Genomic DNA, 21,708 nt, shown 5'->3' with positions numbered 1-21,708 from the left:
AGGCTTAATACACATGTACCACAGCAGGCTGCCATCAATTACAGACTATTAAAATTGACCATTAATTACAACTGCCAAATTAAAACCAACCCCCAACCCACTTGTCTCCAGCCTTTGGTTGTTTTGAAATTCTCACAGTGACCTCCCTTGGTCAGAGCACATACACATAAGTGATATTTAAACTGAGAAGAACCCAAACAAAATATTATTGGAGCATTTAAAGAATGTGAGAAATTCCAAATCTACCCCAAATTGTTTTCAGTTCAATACCTTACTTATTCAGTTCAAAATCCTGGATGTGGCTATTCTGCTGCATCCACACTGTTTTGCCTCCCTCACTGTGTCAATGACAAGTGAGAATAGAAACATCAAGCCACATCACCATGGGGAAATCAGGAATGAGAAGGCCATTGTCCTTGACCTTCTCTGCACAGCACACTTTGCTAACAATGACTGTCCTAATTTTAACATTTTTTGCAATCTAGATAAGCTGAGATTTCCCAAATCATCAAGTCTGGGTTCCCTTTTATATAACAGTTCTTCCCTCAATGTATCTTGCTTCTCTCGTAATTACTATAAGCAACAAGAAGAACCCAGGCCATTCCTTCAGCACTTTGCTTGGAAATCTGCTCAGCTAAATATCCAAGCTCATCTTACAAGTTTTGCTTTCCACACAAACATAGGACCACAATTCTGCTAAGCTTTCTGCCACTATATTAAAGGGGTCACCTTTCCTCCAATTTCCTGGAGGAAACATTGGAATAAATATTTATTTATTTATGAGATATTCCTCCTTTCTTTCAGGGCCCTCACTAGTATCACTTTCAATATTTTTAAAAATATTCTACTTATGACAATTTACATATTCTTTAGAATGATACAGACATTTTCTGCCATGCTTCTCACTTCCTTCTGAGCCTTCACGGGCAGTCTCTAAAATCCACATTTCTACCAACAGTCTGTTCAAGGCCATCTAGACTTCACTAGCATGCACCTCAAAATTCTCCCAGCCTCTGCCCATTATCCAATTCTAAAGCCACATTCCCACTTTCAGGTGTTTGTTACAACAACACTTCCCTTCCAGGTACCAAAATCTGTATACGTTTCCCATAACAGCTATAATAAATTAGCAGAAACTTAGCAACTTAAAACAACAGAAATATATTCTCTCACAGTTCTGGAGGCTGGAAGTTCAAAAGCTGTATTACAAGGCTGATCAAGGTATCGCCAGGCCACACTCCCTTAGGCAGCTTGAGGGGAGAATCCATTCCTTGACCCTTCCAGGTTCTGGCGGCTGCCAGCAATTATTGCCTTGTGGCTTCCTCACTCCAGTCTCTGCCTCTATGGTACCATTGCCTTCTCCTCCTCTTGTGATAGTATTTAGAGCCCATCACAGTAACCTTTCTCAAGATTCTCACTTTAAATCTTCAAAGTCCTATTTTGTCATATAAAAATAATATTTACAGGTTCTGGGGATTAGGACTTGGATTTTTTGGAGGACAGAGGCAGTAGGAAGGAGTATGATTCAGCCTACCACACCCTCCCATGGTAGAATAGCCTTGACCTGCCATGTATTTGCATAATGGCTTTCTTGTTTCTCTTGTTCCTTGTTATTTGTATTAGAATGTATGTCTTGGCTAGGAGCAGTGCCTCAGCCCTGTAATCCCGGCACTTTGGGATGCCAAGGTGGGCAGATCACTTGAGGTCAGGAGTTTGAGACCAGCCTGGTCAACATGGCGAAACCCTGTCTCTACTAAAAGTACAAAAATTAGCCGCGCGTGATGGTGTGCGCTTCCCAGCTACTTGGGAGGCTGAGGCATGAGAATCACTTGAATGCCCGAGGCGGAGGTTGCAGTGAGCCGAGATTGAACCACTGTACTCCAGCCTGGGCAACGGAACGAGACTCCATCTCAAAAATAAAATAAAATAATGTCTGTCTTATTTCCATGTTCCACTGAGAAGATTCTGGCCCCTGTATATAAAATTTAGGTGATTTCTTATCATCCTAGCAAAATAATGATACTGTGAAGTCATATGAATTTCAAATAAAGCAAGGCCTCTGAATAAAACAGGTAAGCTCCAAAAAACTTTCCTCCATCACTGCCTCTGTTATTCAGCCTGCCAGTTATGAGATGAGAACAGCAATCAGAACATGGAAAAGGTATTGTGTTTTCTGGCTGTAATATTGGATGTCATGTGCCAATTAATTTTCCTAAGACTCCTTTATCCCATCTGCCTTCTCTAGATTACTCAAGGACTCTAATTAGAAGGCTACAGCTACTATTGTTAACAAACTCTTAGGAGTTCAGCAGGAAGCTTTAATTTATTTCTTTATAATTTAAAAATACTGAAATGCAAACCTGTTTCATGCAGAGGGCAGACCTTGGGGTCAGGGATTTAGATTGTAGCCCAAATCAAATGGGTTTTATTTTAAATTATTTAACAGCCTACTTCATTTGGGCTGGTAACAAATAATAAAAAAAATCTGCTTCTAAAGTCAATCCTTAAATCCATAGAAAGAGCTAAGAAACAGTGTGGTACAGTAAAATTGCGAAAGGTACAACGTATATTTTCCAAATATTCTGAATGGCATTCAGGGTACTGAATAAAGAGAATTACAGCACATATGTTTTAAGATTTATAGGTAACACCCCAAAACTCTAACTACAGATGCAAGTAAACATTGAGCACTTAAAACTGGCCCCTTGGAAATGGAAATTTTCAAAGGATAATTTTTTTTAAAAGTAGATTATTTCTCACACAAATAGAAAATCAATACATGTCAAAAATTTTGTCACTATTTAGCAAGTCAACCAGTAAGATGTTATCACTAGTTCAAAGGAGAATTCAAAAGACATACCAAAACAGGCAATTAGGAAAGTGAAATGAGTTTATTGGGAGATGCAAAACTGGTAAATATCCAGAGGGTAATAATCAATTGCATTTCAAAGGACAAAGTACATTTTCATTTCTATGGACAAAAATCATTTGTATTATTATCAGTTACCTACAACTCAGCATTCCAAAATAGTCCAAAGACAATGAAAGGTGCAGGCTGCTATAGAAACTGATCATTCTGAAAGGTGCACTAAAAAGCACATCCAATAATCATTTCTGCCTATTTTAGCATGCTTCACAATTTTTCCTGACAAGGGGAAAATTCTTGACAATTTTCCCTACACTTCAGGGCTTCAGACAGTTTATCAAAAACACATTGATATGAGTCAGAGCACACTCCAAACAACAGAACATCAGCTCACAAGCCACACTCTCCAAATTATAAGCTGGAAGAAGTGCCTGAGCCTATGCCAACTCAAAGGATGGCAGTTATTTAGACATTCTGCAAAGTGCAGAATGCTAGGGTGTGGAGACGCTGCCCCAAATAATAAAACAATAAAATTCCCTATAAACCTTGCATTGTAAATATATGGAAACCAGGAAACACCCCAAGAAGAAACAGAGCATGGAATTACTCCTGATCACAAAACACGTAAGGAAAAATTACCCTTCCATATAAATCATGGCACACTACGCAGACACAAACTTGCACACATTGACATGCACATTCACAAATCAAAGTACAGATATGAATCCTTGAATAACAAAAATTAAAATTGTGTTATCTTATACCAAAAACACAAAAATTCAGGATACATCCAAGAAATACTGGATGTCATGGTGTCCCCTCAAACACCAATGTCATCCACACTACAAAAGCTGCATGGTGCTCACTGAAATCCCCAGGAAATCATATCCCAATTCTGATAACAATACTTACAGTTAAAATATAGCCTAGATAATTTTTCAAATAAAATAAAAATAATATGTATATATGTCGACACATTGACCATATATATTTTTATATACTGACATTAACATATATTGCATCTTAGATATGATTTATGCATATAGCAATATATCATTTTTATTAATATATATCATTTTTCCTGGCACTTAATTATTAAATAATTATGATGGCCTAAGGGTTATGGGAGAAATTTTAAGTAAAACATAGTCCCCGTACTCAATAAGCTTATGATTTTGTTGAAGTAGACAACACACACAAAAAAACATAACTTTATAAGAAAGCATAAAGAATAAGGGCTCAAAGTGGAACAGTGACATCACAAGTCAGTGTCCAAGTAAAAACTCTTGTCAAAATTTCCAATAAAATTCCTTAACTCTCAGATTTTCTAAGGACCTTTAAATGTTAGAATCGCATTCAGTAGAGTATGTGTGGAAGAGTATACAAAATGCGACCCTATTTTATCATGATTTCAAAGTCAGAAGAAAGCTCTGTGAGCTGGAAAAGTGAGAAAAGGCTTTAAGGAGAAGACCCTGAAATATGGGAGGATTTGTAACTATATTAGCACTTACCAGTTCCTTTGAAAATAGCTAGTTTGATAGGATGTGGTAAGCAGCAAGATCAAGCCTGATGAAACTATGCCTAAAGGTGTGCAGTGAAATACGTCAGCCTAGGGTGGATGAATAGGTGAGTGAGTGAATGTAGTCTCCTGGTCTTCTATACTCAGATTTGCTCACATTAATAAACTGCCAATGAGAAAATCAGCTCCCTGATTGCTCCCTGTCTGTCTTCTGTAGGCAGTTAAGAGTTGACCGCAGTTAATTATCAAGATACAGCAGATGACCACAAATTCTAGTACAGAATCAAAAGCAGCAGAGGCAGTAGAAAGCCTCTATCTTCAAAGCAGAGAAAATGCTGGTACCTAGAACACACACAGATGGAAAGGACAAAAAGAAGCAAATGTAATTAATTTTCTTCATTTCATTTTGTTCATGTAAAATTCCTTCTCTTTGAATTTTTTAATGTGAAATGTTGAGAACAGCATAACCTCGTAGTTGATGAAACCGCAAATCCTCTGGGAGAAAGGCTTCCGAATTTAAGTGCTCAGCAAAGCACTTGGCACACTTATTTAAGAAAGCAAAATGGCAAGAGGAAAAAAGGGAGACAGCATGAGATTGCAGTGGCATAATTATTTCAATTCCAATTGCAATGAGTGTGCACGCCTCATTATACTATGTGGAAAGGCCAAAAGCAGGAGAATACTTAATGCAGAAATACATGCAACTTATATGAGCTGCTTTAGCCTACATTATTAAGTACATGAGCACAGAACTGTGCAGCAATATTTATATTCAAGTTTTTCTTTTATAATAGAAACATAGATGTTACCATGGAAACCTGCTAAGTAATATGTATCTGATCTATTTATGACACATCCTTTTCACTGTGGCCACTGTACTTCTTTTTAGAAATTATTTTGGAAAAAGTTCATATTTTAAACCTGAGTTCAATGTCTGTCTTTGTAAACAGGTGCTCAATTCATTTTTGAAATTATTTATGTTTATTGAGTACCTCCCATATGCCACTGTGTAGACTCTGGGGATATAGCAGTGAACAAAATATCCAATTCTCTGCTCTCATGGGGCTTATATTCTAGTTTTAATGAAAGTACATAAGGTTTCTTTCTTAGAAAGATCCAGCTTAGACTATTTTCTTTCTATGGCTCTCAATCGCTGTAAAAGAACAGGCAATGAACTGGTAACAACAAACCTAGATCCCAACTTCACCTCTGCCATTACTATTATTTAAGACTAAGTGACTCAACTAACTCTTTGAACCTCAGGTTCCTTTGAATCTTTGAAAGAAAAAGCTATGCTTCACATCTTATGGTCTATGTTCCATATTTTCACTGTTCTTGATAAAGAGAAACCAACCACATTCTGTAATCATGTATTTCTCAGGAAATTTTCAAAAAATGAACATTCTAAAACATACCTACATATGAATAAATGAAACATTTCCATTTTCTCAAGAAACCTGCAGCTAGACAATCTACAATAATATTAATATTAGAAATATGAACTAAAACCCTCATCGAAGATAATGAGGAAAATATTTTTAGAATCAACTTTCTCACATTTAAAGTATATGTTATTGTATAAGACAGACTTTAAGCACATGCATCATTTTATTATCTAATTACATTTAAACTTATTGAATTAAATATGTTCATCTCTGCTCCTCACCAACCTGCAAAAGAATGGAGTTTCTAAAGAGAACAGAGAGTAAAGGATTAAAAATACCAAAGAGAAGTGAAAATGGCAATAGATGCAGGTGGCAACAATTATTTCTGGAAGATGAAAAGCATAGGTGAGCTCTAATTGACTTATCAAGGCAAGAAAAGCCGAAAGCTAAGGGTAACAGAGATGGTGATTTGAGCTGCAGAAAGACTCATAATTGAAGGTACTAAAAACCTCAGAAATCAGAGGTGAAAAAAATCTATCTAGAAACAGAAAGACTGGTTGAAAATCTGTTTGAGAATTGTTAAACTATGCCCCTAGCTGACAGACAAAATGGACTCCCCGTGGCTATCTGAGGTGGTCAAAGTTTAAAAAGAACCAGGCAACCATGGCTAGGTGAAGAAGCAGTCATGCATTCTGCGTTCTCAGAAAGATGTAAAAGTGTTAGAGGACCTCCCTTTCTACAGTCAAGCCAAACCATTTCTTATTGTCAGTGCCAAGATAAACCATGGCCAGAAACCACCACCCCACAAGGCCATTGGAAACGAATACCTGACAGAGACTTCTGATTTGAGGCTTGGAACCAACCAATCAAAGCTCTTCTGCCCCAGCCAATCAGGGCTTGGTTGTATCACTCATCAGAATTCAGCTGCACCACCCAATCAGAAACAAGAGAGTGTCAATCCTTCATTTGCACAAATGAACCTGATTGGGAACCCGAGCAGTGAGTTTTGCTATAAAACCCTAATCCTCCTTTGTTCTCAGGAATGCAACTTCCTTTTCATTAAAGGCTGCACCTCCCTGGTTTGCAGACTCTTCACTGGAATAAACTCTTTCCTCCAAATTCCTTTTCAGAGAACTTTTGCTCACAGAATGTAAACCTTTCAGTTTCCCCTCCACATCATGACAAGAGAAGAGTTATTTCCTCTGGAAAAAAAATTGAACTAGGGAGGTTACAGATTCAGGGACATCAAGTAAGAAAAAAAAAGTTTTTTTTTTTAAATGGGACTATGTAAACAGCTAAGCAATGAAAGATGAGACCCATCTCGGGCACACATCCCCAACACTGAAACCCAAGTCAAGCTACCTCCAATGCCACTGTCCTTTCCGCTTGAACCACCACCCCCAAAGACTAGCAGAGCCATCTTCCTGCCTTCCCAAAGGTGACTTCAGTGAATGTTACACCCTACACTGGTACTCTTCCCCACATCACTTCAGCTGATTTTCACACTTGCTTACCTTAGAATTGAGATTAGCTGGAATGTAACCTTTATCCATAATATGATCATTACTATTGTCATTAAAAATATTAACAACATTTGCAGAACTCTGTAAGCTTTCCAAAATAATTTCATGACATTAACCCACTTGAATTTGTCCACAGTATGGTACCACATAGTAGGCAAGGGTCATCCTCATGGCTACTGACCTATTTCAATCTCATCTCCTGCTGTCCAGATGAACACCACCATCAGCCTAATGGGCCTCTTTGCTTCTGCTCTTGCCCACACCTACTACACTCCACAGCCAGTTCTAAATGAAAGATCTCATTATGTCATCCTTGCTCAAAACCCCAGAATGACTTACCATTGGCCTGAGGATAAAGTCCACAATCTTGGATTGCATAAAATGCCTTTTTCAATTCATTCTCGATCTGCTGCTTGAAGCTTCATTTCTTAACATTATTCATATATGAAATATTGAAACTACAGGATCAAACATGCTATACAATTCCTTGCCTCCAGACCCCAGCATGTAAGTGACTTTTTCTCTGCCTGGAAGGCTCTTTCTGCCCACATCTTGTAATAGCATGTGGAAATCTGTATGATAACAAATCACTGTGTAACAGATTCTCTTTCAGGTCCACCCCTACTATTTGCGGGACCAAGGCCAGGAGCATAAATCAATGTGCCTCTTCCTCCTCAATACCTACCCTGCACCCTGAGAGGTCTGCTTCAGATACAAGAGGCAACCCCAGCCTGCACATCCAACTCTGGTAAGTGTTCCTGCCACAATGGTATGGTCTATTAATACATCAGGAAGATGGACCTAGGAAACCTCACAAAGGATCTGGAAGCAATCTTGGATCTTTTAGGCAGGTAATTTCAAAGTCATGTTAGCAGAGTATGATAAAAAGAAGGTGGGGCATGACATCCAGGTGGCCACAGCTCCTTGGCCCACAGACTGTAAATCAAGAAGAGGGACACAGCTAGAGGAGGACCCTCTACAGTGGAGACCAAGGCAGGGGCCCCTCTTACCTGGTCTAAAGGTAGTATTGGTTTCTATTATACGACAATATCCAAACATAAGAATAGCAAGAAAGATAGCTACCACTTCATAAAGTAAAATTTAAAACTCCTTAGAAGGGAGGGAGGATCCCTCCCTCTACCTCTTGAAGGGTCTTCACGTAACTGGGTAATAGTAATTTTCTTTTTTTTTTTATTCCAAACCCAAATTAAAATCACAGTGGTATATGAAAGTATAATTTTCCAAAAAGGGAAAAAGCAAAATCCTTGGAAACCCATTTGTTCTGTCTAATTATATATGGTTACCAACTTACCTGTATATAAGCTATAAATTCTTCTAAATTAATCAGGCTGAAACTAAAAGGGCATCTTTGCTTTTGCAAGATTTCAGCAACTGCTTACTATTTAATAAGCACCAAGAGAAACTACATCAAAATTTCAGAATATATTATATATACCCTATGATACATCAATTCCACTTCTAGGCATGTAATCCAAGGAAGCCATGTTTGTATCATAGCATTATTTAAAATAGTGAAAACTTTAAAACAATTTAACTGTGCAACAATAAGAGACTGGTTAATAAATTAGGGTACACACATAATAAGATTTCATACAGTCCATTTTAAAGTAATACAAAGGTATATTTAATAACAAAATTATTTATGACACATTTAAGTGTTAAACACAGGTTATAAAGCAATATATCTGAACCCCTGTAGTGTGTGTGTGTGTGTGTGAGTGTTGGATACATGAAAAAAGACTACAGGTATATATACCAAAAGACTGACAGTAGTTAACTAAGTGATTTGACTATCTTTATTCTATATAATTATGTATTATCAAAATTTTCTACAGTTAAAACATATTTATTTCCCTCAGTTCAGGTAACTGCTTTGCCAAGACATAAAAAAAAATTCATATTTCTCCTTACTTTAGGATAAGATATCTGGTGGGACATGAGAAAATGCAAATGATACCACTGAAGGATTATTTCATAACATTCATTAGCACCTCAGTCTAAATCACTTTCTCTGATGGGTGGCATTCACCTAGCAAGGCTTTAAAGGCAAGGTCATAAGTAAGACACAGGTCAGATAAGTTCTGAAGAAGGGAATATGGAAGGGAAAATCCAACGTTTAAGTACTTTCGAAATGAGCAGATACAAGAAGGATTCTGCTACAAAGTGGATAAAGAAAAGTGGGAATAGTCAAACGAGAGAAAAGAGAACAAAGAGATGATGGAGCACAGACAGTGCACTTCGCTGACTTCAAAATTTGGCTTCAGAAGGGGCAACTCCACATCTGAATTCAGCTAAGCCGCTGGCATATCTCAGACAGAAAAAAAATTATAAAAATTCAATTTAAATGTAAAAGCTAATTCTTGCCAAGGCTGCCACTTGAAATTGAGCTTTACTTTGTACAGAAATAGCGTAAGTGATAAATGGCTCTGAACATTAAGACATCCAAAATTATGTTTTTGTTTGCAAATTGTGAGATAAATAAAAATGAGTTATTTAAGTTCTTTTGCACTCAACTGACTCTGTAAGAATCTCTTAAATCAATAGATTTTTTAAAAAATAATAATATAACCCTAATAATTTCTCGGTCATAACTATACTTTCTAAAATTAACCTTAAAAATCTATTAAAAGGTTTTCTTCTTAATCATAAACATTAGACACCTGCTGTTTTGTCTGCCTGGCATGGCTTTCCTATTTCTTTAGGTAACAGCATGCCCCCTGCTCTCATTACACTTTGCAGTTCTGAGTGGGCCAACCCCTGGCCAGGCCCTAATATGGACATGCTATCTGGACAGTCACAATGAACTATTCACACTGGTGCTAACCAAGATGGAGAAAGTCCACTACAGTTTCTTGTTCCCACTCTGCCCAAAATATAAAAGCAAGACTCTGCACAATAAACAGCAGGCAGTCTGGAGAAGAAAGTCAAAACTTTCTAACAGCTAATACGATGGTAGGGAGTTACCGGGCTTCTTTTCTTTCCTTTTTCTCCTTGAGCTGAAGGTGGGCCAAATCAGGGAATTGCACAGTGGGTTCAGAATGCAAAAAACTACAAGAGAAGCCCCTTTTTCTGGCCAGAAGAATAAGAAAAGAGATCCCTGTGGTTGGAGTACTGGGAGAGGGGAAATGGGATCAGAAAGTGAGAAGGATATCCATGTGCTTTTTTTCTTCTTTTTCTCTTCCAGTCTTTCCCCACAGCCAGCACCAGTTTAGAACAGCACCGATTCCACGACAACCATGCAAACACCTAATATGCCAAGAGAAAACCTCTCTCTCTAGATAAAATAACTAGAACAGGGACTTCAGCTGTGCAAAGAGCTTAGGAGAAAATCCTTATTATTCTTTTTCTTCCTTCTTTCACTTGTCACTTCATCTCAGGCAAGTGGAATTGCACAAAAACCTGCAGGCTAAAACTAGACAATAATCCACCTTTCTGGCCAGAGGAAATGTAAAAAGCAGTCCTGAGAAAATATTCCAGAGAGTAATAGAGAAGAGAATCCTCTGGTTCAGTCTATGAAGTAACAGTCCCAGGCTCACCTTCGAACTGTGCAAATATGGAATACACTCAAAGAAGTATAGCAAAGGCATGGAGAGCTGAACTACAATATAAACCACTATCTGAACTAAACCCTGAGTATTGAGCAAGGGGCAGATGATCCCACCCCTCACCTGCCCCCTCCACACACACAAAAGATAAAAATAGCCAAAGCTTTGAAAACTGAATAGACACTGGAAGGAATCACCACACATAAAAGGTGAGAAAAAACATGTGGTCTGAACCTAACCAGGTCAACTGCCTGCTGAAACAAACCAACCGTCTACAGAGGATTTTACAAGGATCCAGAGATTCACAACATAATATTAAAAAATATCCAGAATACAATCAAAAATCACTTGGATATACAAAGAACAAGGAAAATCTGACTAATGCTCCAGAGAAAAGACAATCAACATATAACACCACCAAAATGTCACAAATATTAGATTCTCTAAAAATGTAGAGCATCTTTTACAACCATCATGCATAAGGTTAAGGTACTCTAGGGCCTGGGGTCCTCAGAACTGCCCTGCATAAGTTCTGTGTTTTCAAGCTTAAACTGTGTGAGTCGGGTTGCTGTCACTGCAACTATGGGTTGATAGGCTAACAGATACTTGAGATAGGCAATAATTCTATGATACCAACTCATATTTATGTATGTCTCAAATCTCAGTCAAGGTTGATGAGTGCGGTGGTGATCATAGCTGCCACTCATTAGTGATACATATCAATCACTGTGCTAAGTTCACAATATCTTAGTGCTGTCCACCACCTTATAAGGCAGAGTTTTTACAGATAAGGAAACCAACAAAGATTTAAGTAACCTCCCAATGTCATAGAGCTGATTTATAGGGGTTCTGGGATTAGAACCTAAGTGCCTAACTCTAAAGCCTGTCCTCATGACCATTATAGTTGCCTTGCTGGATCCTAAGAGCTAATGTTAAATCTAAAAACTTCATAAACAGAAATCAAAATAAAAGCTGATGCCTCATTATTCCTCCCTGTATATCACAGAAAGCAGAATTTGGCTAGCAATATCCCCTTTCACCCAATCTCTCCCCGTATCTCTCAATAACATGTCTCTCCCCATATCATACCTCTCCCTGTACTCTCAATACCATAACACCACCCTGTCTCCTGGGGAATCAATAACCTCAAAGTAAATTTAAAAATAATTCTTCACAAGTTATCTGTTCCAAAATATCTTTACTTTCTACCACGTCTTATAATTCCTCAGCTTTGTCTGTTTTCCTATGTCAGTTTCAAAACAATATTTAATATTTTGTTTTCTGATTACAAAGCAATACATATGCAGTATGAAGAGTTTAGAAAATAGGGAAGCACATAAAAACCTATCATAATATCATCAACCAAAAATAACCACTGTTAGGTCGCCAATCATTTTTCTAAGCACATTTATTTAAAAAATTAAGATACCCTTTATCATATTAAGTTTATATTTTGCAAGTAATAAGTATTAACATTTACTTGAGAAAATTAGAAAATATGGATAACGATGGCTTTTCAATGGCATTCTCTTTGTTCATATTTTTTAAAGTTACATATTAATATGTCATGGTCACTTCCTGATATGGTTTGGCTCTGTGTCCCCACTCAAATTTCACTTTTAATTGTAATCTCCATAATTTCTACCTGTCAAGGGTGGGACAAGGTGGAGATAATTAAATCATGGGAGCAGTTTCCCCATGCTCTTGTGATAGTGAGTGAGTCTCATGAGGTCTGATGGTTTTATAAGCATCTGGCATTTCCACTGCTTGCAGTCATTGTCTCTCCTGCCACCCTGTGAAGAGGTGAGTTCTGCCAAGACTGTAAGTTTCCTGAGGCCTCCCCAGCCATGTGGAACTGTGAATCAATTAAACCTCTTTCCTTTATAAATTACCCAGTCTCAGGTATTTCTTCATAGCAACATGAGAACAGACTAATACACTTCCAGTAAGAAAATTAAACATTTATCTGTTCACAAAACATAATACACATCTCTGCATCTAGGAATAAATTAAGAAAAAATATAACACACACCGGTTGGGAATTATGAAGCCTATTTGCCTTACTCTTTTCACCAGTACTTATGGATATCTTTCTTTTGTGGGAAAAATAAAGGAACATTTTCTCAGTGCTCTCAGACCCTTCTTCATGATTCACTGCAGAAACTTCAAGCAGGCAGATTATTTATAGTCTAAGAAGGAGTCTGAGGCAAGAACTTGATTCTCATCCCAGCACCATCATTTTTCCAACTGTGTGCCTTAGGAAGGGCACTCAGTATCTCTGAACCTCAATTTCATTGTCTATCTGTAATAAGATTGTAATGCCTTACACCTCTTTATCTTGTAAGGCTATAGGAATAAATATACATGGTAATATTTAGGCTTGAATGCCAAGAAAACTCTTACTCAATTATTGTATTTCAGGTCATAAACTATACTAGACACCAGAAAATAATGACTATAACTGTACATTTTTTATTTGATCCTTGTGGCAACACTGTGAGGCAGGTACTGACACATTTCCTCAATTCTGAAATGCAGATTTGAAGACTTTTGAAACCACATCAAAAGAAACTTATCACTAGCTTTGCAGAATAAGTGTCAGAGCCCATGCCTATGCAAATTTAATAGGCCAACTATACACTCATTTTGTTATCACTTCAGTTACCTGTATCACAAGAGTTGGATTTATCTTTAACTTTCTGTTTATAGCATCTGAATAAAGATTACACAATGATGCAGCAAAGAGACCAAAAGTTAACGTGTACAAAAGATTACCTCTGCCACAAGAGGTAATATAATTAAGAGGACAAAAGTTGCCAACTCCCCAAGAAAAGACCACGTTAAGTTTAAAAGAGAACACAACCACTTCATGCATCTTGAAGGACTGTCACTCAGACACCATCTGCCAAACACTTCTGAATAACTCCTAAGAGACATAGTTTAACTACAGGTGACAAAATCGTAAGTGTAACCTAGTAGAACAAAGAAGCTTTTAGGGGTATTTATAAAAAGAGCTCAAGTTATTCACAGTAGGGAAATATAAATTAAAACCTAACAAACAAAAACAATAGGAAATGTGAGACACCAGTCCAGCCCTAACTTATGGGACGCTGTTAAAACTAATTGATTAAGTACATTAATTGGCAGATGCCTAAACCCAACTAAGCTAGAGCATGAGCTCACAAAAGACTTGACATGAGTAAAGCCAGAATGTGGAGAGAATGCAAGACAGGGTATAGAGTAATAAAAGAAGAAAATTGGGGAGATACTAATATGGAAGGCAAGACAGAGGTAGTATCAGGTCAAGCCAATGTGAGCTAGGATCCCAAGCACAGGTTTAGAAAAGAAACATGTCACCCAATCTCACAAACTGCCCACGGACAGAAGTAGCTCAGGAGACTCCCAGGGATGTCCAAGGGAGAGAATACAGTTGCGGGTTCTTAGTTTCTGCTTCCAGTTGGGCCAGTAAAGCCCCTTTCTCATCCCTCTTTTCCGCTTATCACTAGAGACAGAAACTAAAAATCATGGTTTCAGGCTGCTAAAAGCCTAAAACAAAACAAAACAGAACAACAACAAAATATGGTGGGCTGGACAAGCTTGCTAGATATTCCAGGCAAAGGCACAGACTTGGTCTTTGACAGAGATATTAAAGAAGAAATTATACAAAATTAAGTGGATACACTTATACTACTGTCGGTTGGAAAAAATTATTGTACATTTAACAGAGTGGCAATTTCTCTCACTTACCAAAAAAGGTAATAAAACTCTGGTACATTTTAGAATAAATAGTGCCTTAGAATTGAGGAAATATGGTATTGAGAGAAATCTGAGATTCCAGGTTTCTGACATCAAACAGTATGTGTGAGGCAAAGCCAAGTGCCAAAAATAGCACAAGCACAATTCTGTCTTTGCTGTATTACAGTTACTAACCTTAGCAATTTACTTACTAACATACATTAGAGGCAGTTCCCTCTTTTATTACTTGCTTTTAGTACTTCAGCACTTCCTATCTCAGCTGGATCCCCACCCGCTTTCTTCATTCTTTACGGACACCTTCCCTAGTCAGTTCACCTTCTCACTCTCCTCATGACAATTCTAAAATTGTTTCAAGCTCAGTCCCTTCACTCTCACAAATAATCTTGCATTCTACCTTGACAAGAACATAAAAGCTCTCTAGGCATTAGTTTCCTCAAATTGTCTCCCATCTTCTGTTTGGGCATGCACAGACTGACATGCATGCCTCCTTCCTGTGGGTCTCAAGTACTAAAGGAACCTTCCTACTCTCCAAAACAAGTATCTCTGCCTGTTATTCCAATCTCATCCTCTCCTTAAACGTGTTCCATTCATTCCATTAATTATTCCTCCTCTTTCTTGCTTTGGTAATGCCTATCTCTCATCTGGCTCTTCCCTCAACAAATACATGACTAACGTTTCCCCCATTATTAAGAAAATAAAACAGCATCTCCACTGATCCTGCATATTGGTGGCTCACCATTTGCTCTTCAGATCCATTCTCCAAGGCAGGCCTGGAGAGGCTGACCTTTCTGGACTGTATCACTCAGGCTCCTTTGCACTGTGGCTTCTGGGTGTTCATCTGATGGGAGGCATCAGCAGGAGATTAGACAGAGTTCTCTATCTCCTTTCTGCCTTCCACAGCCACTGAGCTTCCAGAACACCATTTCCTCCACTTGTGGAATGGTCAAATATACAAGTGCTAACCAGTTGCTGCTAGCTCTTCACACTTCTGTTGTTGGTTCCCTTAAATAGGTCCATACCTCCATAAAAAGTTTCTTCATTAAACTCTATTCAGTTGAACTTTTGCGTAAGCCATCTGTTTCCTGCTGGGACTCTGTGATACATCTCATGCCCCTCTCTAGCTCCTTTCCATTTCTTCCCAGCTGTGCTTCCTGAAAGACTAGTCTGGACTCACTAACTGCCATTATCATCTGTCATCTACACTTCAACTAACTGTGATCTGGCTTCTGCCCCCTCATGAATCCACTAAACTGATCTGTCTACTGTGGTATTCTAGATCATTTATGATCTGGTCCTGACTACCTCCCAGCTATTCCTCCCACCATCTGCCATTAAACCATGTGCTCAAACCATAACAAATGTTTCTAGCTGTCTTGGAGGATCTTACATGGTTCCCTCCACTTGGAGAGTCCTTCTCTGCTTCAGGCACCTAGTAAACCCCTAGTCATGTGCAAGCCTCAACTCAGGAAGCACCTCCTTCTGGGAATACTTATTTCCCTTACTTTCTTCAGTTCCAAGATGGCCAAATAGGAACAGCTCCAGTCTGCAGCTCCCAGCGTGATTGACGCAGAAGACGGGTGATTTCTGCATTTCCAACTAAGGTACCTGGTTCATCTCATTGGGACTGGTTGGACAGTGGGTGCAGCCCACTGAAGGTGAGCCAAAACAGAGTGGGGTATCACCTCAACTGGGAAGCACAGGGGTCGGGGGATTTCCCTTTCCTAGCCAAAGGAAACCATGACAGACTGTACCTGGAAAATCAGGACACTCCTGCCCACATATTGCGCTTTTCCAATGGTCTTAGCAAACGGCAAGCCAGGAGATTATATACCGCATCTGGCTCGGCAGGTCCCATGCCCACAGAGCCTTGCTCACTGCTAGTGCAGCAGTCTGAGATCAAACTGCGAGGCGGCAGCCTGGCTCGGGGAGGGGCATCCACCATTGCTGAGGCATGAGTAGGTAAACAAAGTGGCCAGGGAAGCTCTAACTGGGCGGAGCCCAACGCAGCTCAGCAAGGCCTGTTGCCTCTGTACATTCCACCTCTGGGGGCAGGGCATAGCTGAACAAAAGGCAGCAGAAACTTCTGCAGACTTAAATGGCCCTGTCTGACAGCTCTGAAGAGAACAGTGGTTCTCCCAGCATGGTATTTGAGCTCTGAGAAAAGACAGACTGCCTCCTCAAGTGGGTCCCTGACCTCCATGTAGCCTTACTGGGAGATATCTCCCAGTAGGGGCCGACTGACACCTCATACAGGTGGGTGCCCCTCTGGGACGAAGCTTCCAGAGGAAGGATCAGGCAGCAATATTTGGTGTTCTGCAATATTTGCTCTTCTGCAGCCTCCACTGGTGATAACCAGGCCAACAGGGCCCAGAGTGGACATACAGCAAACTCCAACAGACCTGCAGCTAAGGGAACTGACTGTTAGAAGGAAAACTAACAAACAAAAAGGAATAGCATCAACATCAACAAAAAGGACATCCACACCAAAACCCCATCTGTAGGTCACCAACATCAAAGACCAAAGGTAGATAAAACCACAAAGATGGGGAGAAACCAGAGAAGAAAAGCTGAAAATTCTAAAAACCAGAGCGCCGCTTCTCCACCAAAGGATTGCAGCTCCTCGCCAGCAACAGAACAAATCTGGAGGGAGAATGACTTTGACAAGCTGACAGAAGTAGGCTTCAGAAGGTCGGTAATAACAAACTTCTCCAAACTAAAGGAGGATGTTCAAACCCATCGCAAGGAAGCTAAAAACCTTGAAAAAAGATTAGATGAATGGCGAACTAGAATAAACAGTGTAGAGAAGACCTTAAATGGCCTGATAGAGCTGAAAACCATGGCACAAGAATGACGTGACACATGCACAAGCTTCAGTAGCCAATTTGATCAAGTGGAAGAAAGGGTATCAGTGATTGCAGATTGAATTAATGAAATAGAGCAAGAAGAGAAGTTTAGAGAAAAAAGAGTAAAAAGAAATGAACAAAGACTCCAAGAAATATGGGACTATGTGAAAAGACCAAATCTACATTTGATTGGTGTACCTGAAAGTGATGGGGAGAATGGAACCAAGTTGGAAAACACTCTTCAGGATATTATCCAGGAGAACTTCCCCAACCTAGCAAGGCATGCCAACATTCAAATTCAGGAAATACAGAGAACACCAGAAAGATACTCTTCGAGAAGAGCAACCCCAAGACACATAATTATCAGATTCACCAAGGTTGAAATGAAGGAAAAAATGTTAAGGGCAGCCAGAGCGAAGGTCGGGTTACCCACAAAGGGAAGCCCAACAAACTAACAGCAGATCTCTCAGAAGAAACTCTACAAGCCAGAAGAGAGTGGGGGCCAATATTCAACACTCTTAAAGAAAAGAATTTGCAGCCCAGAATTTCACAGCCAGCCAAACTAAGCTTCATAAGCGAAGGAGAAATAAAATCCTTTATAGACAAACAAATGCTGAGAGATTTTGTCACCACCAGGCTTGCCTTACAAGAGCTCCTGAAGGAAGCACTAAACATGGAAAGAAACAACTGGTACCAGCCACTGCAAAAACATGCCAATTGTAAAGACCATCGATGCTAGGAAGAAACTGCATCAACTAATGGGCAAAATAATCAGCTAACATCATAATGACAGGATCAAATTCACACATAACAATATTAATCTTAAATGTAAATGGGCTAAATGCCCCAATTAAAAGACACAAACTGGCAAATTGGATAAAGAGTGAAGACCCATCAGTGTGCTGTATTCAGGAGACCCATCTCAGGTGCAGAGACACACATAGGCTCAAAATAAAGGGATGGAGGAAGATCTAAGAAGCAAATGGAAAACAACAACAAAAAAAAGCAGGGGTTGCAATCCTGGTCTCTGATAAAACAGAGTTTAAACCAACAAAGATCAAAAGAGACGAAGGCCACTATATAATGGTAAAGGGATTAAAAAGAAGAGCTAACTATCCTAAATATATATGCACCTAATACAGGAGCACCTAGATTCATAAAGCAAGTCCTTAGAGACCTAAAAAGAGACTTAGACTTCCACACAATAATAATGGGAGACTTTAACACCCCACTGTCAGTATTAGACAAATCAATGAGACAGAAGGTTAACAAGGATATCCAGGACTTCAACTCAGCTCTGCACCAAGCAGACCTAATAGACATCTACAGAATTATCTACCCCAAATCAACAGAATATACATTATTCTCAGCACCACACTGCACTTATTCCAAAATTGACACATACTTGGAAGTAAAGCACTCCTCGGCAAATGTAAAAGAACAGAAATCACAACATACTGTCTCTCAGACCACAGTGCAAACAAATTAGAACTCAGGATTAAGAAACTTACTCAAAACTTACACAACTACATGGAAACTGAACAACCTGCTCCTGAATGACTAGTGGGTAAATAACGAAATGAAGGCAGAAATAAAGATGTTCTTTGTAACCACTGAGAACAAAGACACAATGTACCAGTATCTCTGGGACACATTTAAAGCTGTGTGTAGAGGGAAATTTATAGCACTAAATGCCCATAAGAGAAAGCATGAAAGACCTAAAATCAACACCCTAACATCACAATTGAAAGAACTAGAGAAGCAAGAACAAACACATTCAAAAGCTAGCAAAAGGCAAGAAATAACTAAGATCAGTGCAGAACTGAAGGAGATAGAGACATAAAAAACCCTTCAAAAAATCAATAAATCCAGGAGCTGGTTTTTTTTAAAAGATCAACAAAATTGATAGACTGCTAGCAAGACTAATAAAGAAGAAAAGAGAGAAGAATCAAATAGATGGAACAAAAAATGATAAAGGGGATATCACCACTGATCCTACAGAAATACAAACTATCATCAGAGAATATTATAAATACCTCTACACAAATAAACTAGAAAATCTAGAAGAAATTGACAAATTCCTGGACACATACACCCTCCCAAGACAAAACCAGGAAGAAATTGAAAATTGAATCTCTGAATAGACCAATAACAGGCTCTGAAATTGAGGCAATAATTAATGGCCTACAAACCAAAAAAAGTTCAGGACCAGATGGATTCACAGCCGAATTCTACCAGAGGTACAAAGAGGAGCTGGTGCCATTCCTTCTGAAACTATGCCAATCAATAGAAAATGAGGGAATCCTCCCTAACTCATTTTATGAGGCCAGCATCATCCAGATACCAAAGCCTGGCAGAGACACAACAAAAAGAGAATTTTAGACCAATATCCCTGATAAACATTGATGCAAAAATCCTCAATAAAATACTGGCAAACCGAATCCAGCAGCACATCAAAAAGCTTATCCACCCCAATCAAGTCAGCTTCATCCCTGAAATGCAAGGCTGGTTCAACATACGCAAATCAATAAATGTAATCCATCACATAAACAGAACCATCGACAAAAACCACATGATTACCTCATTACCTCACTAGATGCAGAAAAGGCCTTCAACAAAATTCAAGAGCCCCTCATGCTAAAAACTCTTAATACACTAGGTATTTTTTTTAACACTTTAAGTTTTAGGGTACATGTGCATAACATGCAGGTTTGTTACATATGCATACATGTGCCGTGTTGGTGTGCTGCACCCATTAACTCGTTATTTAACATTAGGTATATCTCCTAATGCTATCCCTCCCCCCTCCACCAACCCCACAACAGGCCCCGGTGTGTGATGTTCCCCTTCCTGTGTCCATGTATTCTCCCAATACACTAGGTATTGAGGGAACATATCTCAAAATAATAAGAGCTATTTATGACAAACTCACAGCCAATATCACACTGAATGCACAAAAACTGGAAGCATTCCCTTGGAAAACTGGTGCAAGGCAGGGATGCCATCTCTCACCACTCCTATTCAACATAGTGTTAGAAGTTCTGGCCAGGGCAATCAGGCAAGAGAAAGAAATAAAGAGTATTCAATTAGGAAAAGAGGAAATCAAATTGTCTCTGTTTGCAGATGGCATGATTGTATATTTAGAAAACCCCATTGTCTCAGCCCAAAATCTCCTTAAGCTGATAAGCAACTTCAGCAAAGTCTCAGGATACAAAATCAATGTGCAAAAATCACAAGCATTCCTATACACCATTAACAGACAAACAGAGAGCCAAATCATGAGTGAACTCCCATTCACAATTGCTTCAAAGAGAATAAAATACCTAGGAATCCAATTTACAAGGGATGTGAAGGACCTCTTCAAGGAGAACTACAAACCACTGCTCAATGAAATAAAAGAGGACACAAACAAATGAAAGAACATTCCATGCTCATGGATAGGAAGAATCAATACTGGGAAAATGGCCATACTGCCCAAGGTAATTTATAGATTCAATGCCATCCCCATCAAGCTACCAATGACTTTCTTCACAGAATTGGAAAAAAACTACTTTAAAGTTCATATGGAACCAAAAAAGAGCCCACATTGCAAAGTCAATCCTAAGCAAAAAGAACAAAGCTGGAGGCATCACACTACCTGACTTCAAACTATACTACAAGGCTACAGTAACCAAAACAGCATGGTACTGGTACCAAAACAGAGACATAGACCAATGGAATAGAACAGAGCCCTCAGAAATAACACCACACATCTACAACCATCTGACATTTGGCAAACCTGACAAAACCAAGAAATGGGAAAAGGATTTCCTATTTAATAAATGGTGCTGGGAAAACTGGCTAGCCATATGTAGAAAGCTGAAACTGGATCCCTTCCTTACACCTTATACAAAAATTAATTCAAGATGGATTAAAGATTTAAATGTAAGATCTAAAACCATGAAAACCTAGGCAATACCATTCAGGACATAGGCATGGGAAAGGACTTCATGATTAAAACACCAAAAGCAATGGCAACAAAAGCCAAAATAGACAAATGAGATCTAATTAAACTAAAGAGCTTCTGCACAGCAAAAGAAGCTACCATCAGAGTGAACAGGCAACCTACAGAATGGGAGAAAATTTTTGCAATCTACCCATCTGACAAAGGGCTAATATCCAGAATCTACAAATAACTTAAACAAACTTACAAGAAAAAAACAAACAAACCTATCAAAAAGTGGGCAAAGGATATAAACAGACACTTCTCA

The 21,708-nt window shown here is 38.8% G+C and overlaps 1 protein-coding gene across 3 annotated transcripts in view; it reads right to left on the bottom strand.

Annotated features, from left to right (window-relative positions):
- Positions 1-21,708, bottom strand: part of ELAPOR2 (endosome-lysosome associated apoptosis and autophagy regulator family member 2) — a 179,619-nt gene that overhangs the window by 91,443 nt on the left and 66,468 nt on the right. The window lies entirely within an intron of this gene.

Source organism: Pongo abelii, chromosome 6 (genome assembly GCF_028885655.2).
Source record: "Pongo abelii isolate AG06213 chromosome 6, NHGRI_mPonAbe1-v2.0_pri, whole genome shotgun sequence".
Taxonomy (NCBI): domain Eukaryota; kingdom Metazoa; phylum Chordata; class Mammalia; order Primates; family Hominidae; genus Pongo; species Pongo abelii.
This window is presented reverse-complemented; position numbering and strand designations above follow the sequence as displayed.